Source organism: Etheostoma spectabile, chromosome 21, assembly GCF_008692095.1.
Source record: "Etheostoma spectabile isolate EspeVRDwgs_2016 chromosome 21, UIUC_Espe_1.0, whole genome shotgun sequence".
NCBI classification, from domain to species: domain Eukaryota; kingdom Metazoa; phylum Chordata; class Actinopteri; order Perciformes; family Percidae; genus Etheostoma; species Etheostoma spectabile.
Window position 1 is genome coordinate 8556346 of NC_045753.1, and position 8489 is coordinate 8564834.

Sequence of the window (8489 nt, forward strand, 5' to 3'; positions counted from 1 at the left end):
GGGGGGCAACAACAACAATAGCAACAACATAGTTAAATACCCTTTGGCTGGATAAATCATAGTTGACATAAAGGTATACATGCGCATAACTTAGTGAGTTCACTGGATAATGATTGAGAGGTGGAGACCGGGTGTGATGAGAAAACACAAATGATAATTTGTCTTTCCTCTTGAACTAAAAGCTTTTAGTTTTTAAGTGATGGTGAACGCTTTGAGGTCAAAAATGAACAAAAACCTGTGTGCCAAAAAAAATGAACTTTGGGCAAGAAGCTACTGTCATAAAACGTGTGTAAATTATTTTTAGTAGTTGCAAAGTAGTTGCAGTAGTAGTTGTCTTGTTGCTAAAAAGATGACATAGGCAGTCTGTGGAAACGTTGCCTTTCTCCTTTTACACCAAAACTGACAATGTGTTGTCTGTTTAATCCTTAATTCCAGTGTGTTTTAGATTAATGTTTTAGTTTATTTGACACTTTATCATTTGACATAGGTCTGCTTAGTGGGTTTATGGGTTCAAAGTGTTTTTGCTATTGTTCTCCCTGTGATGTGGGTGGTAGATCAGCTGTTCACCATCTTAATCAAGGAGAGTCCTTTCAGCAGGGAGGGGCTGGACACTCTGGTCAGATATTTCTCCAGTGAATTACATTTTTATTATATATATATATAATATTTAGGGTGCCTATTATTGTAGGTGAACATATATGTATAGTATAATCGGGGCTGTGGTCATGTTTTGTCAAATACAGCAAACATGTCCTCACTATCGAGCTGTCTGTCCCCAGAACACGCTGTAAAAAAACTCTGTAGACAGCCCAGGGTCTACAAACGGCAACCAAAACAAACTGTGCCAACCTGCACCACGAAGCATACACAAACAGTGTTCCAGCTTTCCAGCCAGTAAGGATTTTGAGGTGAGGGTTGGGGGGGTTAGTGCACGGAAGCATGGAAGGGAGGGGGAGGGGACGGGATGAGGAGGAGGGAGTGGCAAGCTAGGCTCAGTTTTGTTTGAAAATACTTTGAACGTCAACAAGAAGTAACGTCGCCCAACATCGCTTAGAGCACCTTTAAAAGGATGCAACATCTAATATGTAAAGGTGCACTTTAGCTTAGTGTGACTTAAATAATGTGGCCTAATTTGATCCATTCTTTCTCGGTCGCTCATTTGGACTTGGGACCCAAACCTTTTTGAACTTGGTCTTGACTCGGTCTTGACTAGCCCTGGTCTTGGACTTGTCTTGGACTTGACAAAGATGGACTTGACTACAGCCCTGGTATTAATAGTAATGTCAGCAGTAACCGTTCTATCTAAATGTAATGGTGTTTTCTGACACAGAGTGTTAAAGCGTAACTCGCCCAAATGCAACCTAGGGTCTTTTTGTGACTGTACCAGAGTCAAACCTTCATTTAAAAACATAATTAGGACGTAAGCGCCACTTTTAAGATTGACCGTATTTTCGTTTTTGGTCAAATGGCGGTAGCACTCAATGCGAGTCCTAGCGGCACTACTGTGATCGCATCAAGATCACTATTTTTAAAACACTAAGAAGGCTCAACAAAACATGAAACTTTGCTCCAAGTATCACCAGGGGCTCCAAACATGAACATTAAGCATTAAGAACATTGTTTCTGTACACAGAATTTACTAAAAAGAAAGGTTTTCACAACTCACTTTAGCAGTTGGTTTGTCCGTGTCGATCTCTGAATGCGAATGAACGGACTCCATAGGAGGAAATCTCATTCTTATGTGAGGCTCCTTTTTCAACTACAAGGTCAATATTGTATTTCACCAACAACAACACAACAAATGATCTGTGCATTTATGTGGAACTAAGCTTTAGGAGCTTTCCAGCTTTACTCTCCTCCCTGTTACGTTGCATTCAGAGATCAACACTTTTGACTGGCAAGATGGCGACGAGTGGAAAAACCGACTGTTGATGCATTGAGCCCCTGGCGATGCTTGGAGAAAAATTTCATTTTGTGTCGAGCCTGTGATTTTGATATAGTAGTGATATAGTGATATTTCATAGTAGTACCGCTAGACCTCCCATTCAAAAGGCCATTTGACCAAAATCGGTCAATCTTAAAAGTGGCACTTCCGTCCTAATTATGCTTTTAAACAAATGTTTGAATCGGGTACATTCACAAAAAGACCCTAGGTTGCATTTTGGAGAGAGTTACGCTTTAAGGTTGCGCTTTCAGTTAAGCTCACCAAATAATCACCTGTGCAGGTGGTAAGGTCCAATTAAGTGAGGCTGCGAGGTTGAAAGGGCCTTCGGATTAAGGATTTGGCAGATTGGTTTTCTTTTTATTTCCCGGGTTTTGTTTTGTGCCTTTTGTCTGAGAATTCCTCAAAACGCCCCACCACCTCATCGGCCTTGACATGAGGCGGGGGGTTTGACACATTCATTACTCTGATCAGAGATCCTCTATTCTTCAGTCTTGTTCTCCCTGTCTGTTGTTGGAGCAGACAAAGTGATGGATATACCCATAGATTTTTGTTTTGTTCACTTAGTCAGATATGGAACAGAAGGCTCTCTGTGACATTCACCCACAATACTGTTCTTCACACCACCACCAACTGGACTCCCACTCTCTCAAAGTGAAGATGGAAGATTGTTTCAACAGTTTGTTTGGACGTACGACACAACCTTCCCAACAAATAGCCACCTGCTGACTAAAAATGGCTGAACGTTGTTATTTACAAGCAGCACACAGGATGTGAATGTAGTGGCTGAGAGGCGGAGAGAGACAGGAGTGGTTCATCAGGACAGAGAGGAGCACCTGCGCCCACCTAGCACTTTGTTTGTGTGTGTGTGTGTGTGTGTGTGTGTGTGTGTGTGTGTGTGTGTGTGTGTGTGTGTGTGTGTGTGTGTGTGTGTGTGTGTGTGTGTGTGTGTGTTTCACTAGTGTGAGTGCAAAAAGCTGTTTGCAAGAAAGCGGCAAGTAAAATGATATTCCTTTACACTGTTAGAGTGTGCCTACATTGCATCAGCATGAACTGCTGGATGACTCCCTAAATTGAGAAGCATGATAATGACACCAGTAGTTAAGTTAACACCAGAGTTTGGAGGGTATCATACACCAGAAATACGTTTGGCTCTGTTAAACTACTGTTGCGCCAGTAGACAACACTTTTGTGTACCTCGTGTCCATCTGATGTGTAAACTTAACATGGTCTCCTGCGGTTCCTGCGATCACAACACCACACTGATATGTTAAAGTTAGCTCAGTTGCCAAGAAGCCCACCTACTGAAGAGCTATTAGAGCCATGTTAAAGATGTCAGTGTTTTCACACATAGCAGTGTTAATATTAACATGAACAAAGGACACTTTCAACAGGTTATTTCTGCTCTATCTGCTATATCTGCCATATTCTTCCATATCTTATAAGGCTGACTGGCTAAAAACTGGTTTCCATTAGGGATATGTGATCAAACCTTTACTGCACTAACAGATTACTGCCTACTGGCTCAAAGTACATATGATTGATTTGATATTTAATTAAATTATGAAAAATATTTAGATTCTTTTCATTTAGTTGTCGATCTAAATGAAAAGATCTAAGACACAATTGAAGTCACCCCAATTACTAATTTGGAGCAACTTGAATTGAAGTAAAAAAGAAAATAAAAACATTTCAGTTAGACCCATAAATGTTGACCAAAGTTAATAAATAGGAGTGAATCTCGCCAGTTACAATGAGATGCGAACCATGAGAATCATTGTATATCTATATGTTTGAAGCAAATGTCCTGTTTAACTAGCACTGCAACTTTCCCTTGTGATTCAGCTGAGACAGAACACCTGCCCACCTGCTTCGAAGTCTAATATGTTCAAAATCGTTAAGCGGCTGTATAGAGGAGATTTTTCTTTTACATTGACAATCATTCTCTTCTACATTTTTGTCCCATAGCATGTTCTATGGTTAATGTTTATTACTGTATAGGGTTGCAAAGGTCGGTCAATTTACACGCAGGGAAGCCAAGCTCGAGATTTTGATTTTGATTTTAAATATATATAAAATTCAATCAATACATTTTCCTATTGACTTATTTGGGAGGGAAAATGCTCACAAAAAAGCATGGCTTGTGTTACGTTTGGGTTAAAAGAATGCCCATTTAATGGAATTGTAACACATGTACAGATCATTTGCCAGCATCCCATTAAAATGGAATTCAGCTTGGATAGTGAAGATAAGGCGTCAGCGTCTGACACCCAGGAAGTCCACGGAGAGGATTTGAAAGCCAGAGAAGAAGTCTTTTATTCAATTCCTTTAATTTAACTGGTTTAATTGAAGTTCAACTCAACTAAATTGTTGATTTTCTTTTAGAATTCTATTAAAAGGGTTTAAAATTATGTCTGCATGTGACATGGTAAACACAGCCCGAGTAAATAGCCTCTAGATTTCTATTTCATACCTGGTATTTCCTGTTAACTCTCATGAAGAGTTTCCACATTGAATATTCCCAGAATTTTGCAACCCTAGTGTGAACCATTATGCAATATGTCAAGGCAAAACAATAAAAAAAAAAAGCTCACCTGGTTGAGCGCACGTCTATGTGTAGAGGTTTGCTCCTCGACGCAGCGGCCTGGGGTTTGAGTCTGACCTGCAGCTGCATGTCATTCCCCACCCCCCTCTCTCTCTCCCCTTTCATGCCTTCAGCTGTCCTATGGATATGGAGGCCTAAAAAGATAATCTTAAAAAAAAAAAAAAACTTCCGTGGGACAGATGTTGCCATATTCTCCTTGTCTCTCTTATGAAGCCATATACAGGGTTGCATCATAAACCAGAAACATGTTCTTGCCTTCTTTCTGTCTCTTTTCAACAACATGCAGCCACAGCAGAGTGAGGTCATATTCCACATTGTGGTAGTATAGGAACATGCCCACTGAGTGTGGAAGTTCAGAGTTCCTGCGGGCCAACGCAAACCATCTAAAAGTTTCTTTAAGCCAGCAGAGCAATTTGTAGTGTAGCGCAGCGGCCATTTCTCACTGTCATCACAACACTCTCCCCTCACTGCTACGTCGCTTCTATAAGAACCCCAAGGAGCAGCAGAGTGTAACAGCTGAATAGAAGTGTACACATCTATAAGCCGCCTGCTATCCCCTGAGAGGAGACAGCACACACAAACACACACTTATTCTCTCTCTAATGCATGTGCACAGACATTCACCCTTACACAACTTCGGTAATGAGCCCACAGTCTGGAACACTCACATGCACACACGTGAAGGCTGCACATCCATATTTGGACATATAAATGCGGGCAAATACCATTCATTTTCTTAATAAACAACCGCACACACACACACCACACAGTGTAAAGGCAGGTGGACATTTTGCTTTCTTGCCTGTCAGTCAACATTCCCTCTCACAAATCTTAGCTTGCTTTAGCACATGACGGCCCATCTGCATGCCATTATTGTGGGTTCCGACACTAATAGAGTCATTTCACGAAGCAATAAACTGTAGGGGAACATTAGCACCCAAGATGCAGTCTAACAACGCACTAAACTGACGGGCGCCGACACGCTGCGCATCGCTGAAAGCACCTCCGGGGCGAGGCGATGCAACAATCATTCCAAATATTAATATTCTTTAGTTTCTCAGAGAGGGATAAAAATATGAAGAGGAAAGCCGGGGCTTAATTTACATATAACCTCAGTCAATCACACACATCCCCAATAGTGGAGTGGAACGTCACTCATCAGGAAGTTGGCAGGGCATACCAATGTGCTCATACAGGCACTCACACACATGTGCATGTTACTCTTACTTTTGATTTCAGGGAAAATGTTGCAAAGCCACAATCAGGCACTGTTGCACATTTCCATTTTCTATTTTCTTAACCTAGCTCTAAATAATACAGCGTGTCTGTACATTAGCTCGTCCATCAATCGCAGTAATCCCACTTACTCTATTGGTTTAGGCAACTGAAACTGCCTGGTTAAGGTAAAGAAAGCAATCATATTGACTGTTAATAAGAGACAGGACTATGTTTTTTTTAACCGTTTACTTCTGTCACTCGTGCCTGTACACAAGTGCAACACTGAACGCCTTTTAGGAGTTTTTGGCCGATGGTGGCAAAGTCAATCTTATAGATCCCATCTGAGTAGAAGCCACTGCTTCCGTTAGTTACTTGAGTGCTATGTTAGTAATATTTTGAGGCGAAGGCTTTCATTTTTGCACACTAATTCGATAATACTTTCCTCAAGGTTCAGAAGAACACAATACATTCTCACTTCATACTGTGGCCCTGCAAAAGTCAACAATGACTTCTTTTAACTTACATAATGTACTTTACTCAAGTCACATACGTAACATACTTAACTAATGTTCATAACTTAAGTAATAACGTACATATTTTATCCCAAACCATGAACTTTTTCTCACCAAATCTAGTAGTTTTGTTTGAACTCACAACGTTAACCACGTTAAAATAATTATGCATAGGGGCCCTGACGTAGCGTCTGTAAATGTTGGCAATTGCGAGTTGGGAGTGAGAATAGGCATGGTCCTTACAAGGATACATTTACACACAAGTCCTCACATAGACAGAACACAGAAACACAGAAAGATGCGCACACACACAAACACTCGCATGTGGTTGATTCATTTCAAACTTGTGCCTCCAGCTTCCCCTCTGTGTGTTTATGGCCATGATTGCATGCCTTAAACATGTTGACATTCAATAATAATCCGTCCTTGCAATTAGACAGGAGCCAACGTTCCAACCAAAAATAGAGGCAGAGTGATTAAAACAGGAAAATCCAATCAAACATGCTTCTTATGTCAGTGTACATTCACTGATGAGGTGGCGGCTCCACACATAGGATATAATACAGTAACAATTACCCTCTCACGTTCTGTCAAACACACAAACAGGCGTCCACGCACAAGTAGCTGTACAGCCGAACGCACACATACACAACCACAACAATACTAATTAATCCAGATATCTTTTACCACACAGAATATCCTTGGCTTTCATCCCCTACTCAATTAGATTGAACTTCCTACTGTTATGTTAGTGTTGGGATTAGGAGGAATTATGGAGGAATGCTAATGTTTGAAATCCTCCTTTGCCTTTGATTTACTGCATCCGGCGCTTGACAGCTATCTTGGCTTTTATAAGGAGACGTGTGTACTTCCTTGTGTGCGTGGATCCGAATGAGTGTTTATGCTGCACAAACGCGTCAGCTAAACCTTGACTACGTGCTGGCACCTTCATTGACTCCTAATAAATACACTGGCTTCATTCAGACCTTGCATCACTCTCCCAGCTGCCTTTGTTTCCACACTCCTGAGCTGAGGTCGAAATGAGAGCTGACGATTGTTTGTATGTGAACTTCGACCTGTTTTTTTTATTTCCTTTGGGACTCTGACAACAAAGACCTGAACTTGATTCTTGATTATCACGTAAAACACTACACAGCTGACGTTTTCTCTGCGTCAGCTAGTTGGCCTAGCTCAGTGGTTCCCAACCTGAGGGTTAAGATTCCCAAGCGGGTCGCAAGATCATTACAGGGGGTCAAAAGATTTGTGGTTTGTGGAGAGAAAAAAAAAACTACCATTAAATTGAAAAAAAACTATTTTAAACTGGGGATTGTTTTTTTACATTACTGTGTGATTTTGGTTTCTGCAAGCGTTAGCCAGTGCTTAAATTATTATTAAACATGAGGTCCCAGAACACAGAAAGAGGCCTTTTCTCGTGGGTGAGGGGGAGAGAAAAAGCCACGGAATTCATGGCTGGTAAAGCTAAACATAACAAAACTGTCATCACAAGTAAAGGATTATATTTACATTTGATTAATAAGCACATTCAAAACTAATCACTCAAAATTTGCAGGGGGAATTGTGTAGAAATAGCTTTTAACACTGGTTTGCAGCTATCTTTGTCTCTCTCATGGTCGTTGAAAGGGGTGATGGGGTTGTGAACACAAACCGGATTATTCTGGGGGCGTTGGGGGGGGTCAGGACCACTGGCCCAGCAAAACTGAATTGAAATCAGCCATATACTGCAGGGCTATACACAGTGTTAATTAACAAACCTGTTGAACTTCCAAGGTAATTACATGGTCATGACTGAAGGATAAAGTTACCAGGCCAACGGTTCATCTTAATGGCTTAAAATAATAACCACAGCCTGGACCCTTAAGCGTGATTTATGGTCCTACGGAGGCTCCATGCAGAGCTTTGGCCGTAGCCTGAAGTTTAAACTTGTGCGTCGATCTCTTTAAGAGAATAGCAGGGCCGGCATGTGTGTGTGTGCGTGGGGAGTGTGTGGTAGAGCAAATAAGAGAGTGACGCAATTGGCTTCGGAGTGAGTACCGACTCTAGAGGCGTAGTGGGAGGAACAAAGTGTCTCCCCTGTGCTTTCTGACCACGGTCGAAAATCTTTAGCAGGAAAAGTTAACCCCCTCCTTAATTTCATGTTATTTATGGAGGAAAACTGAGAAATGCAACGTTAGCAAGCCACCGCCAAGCGATC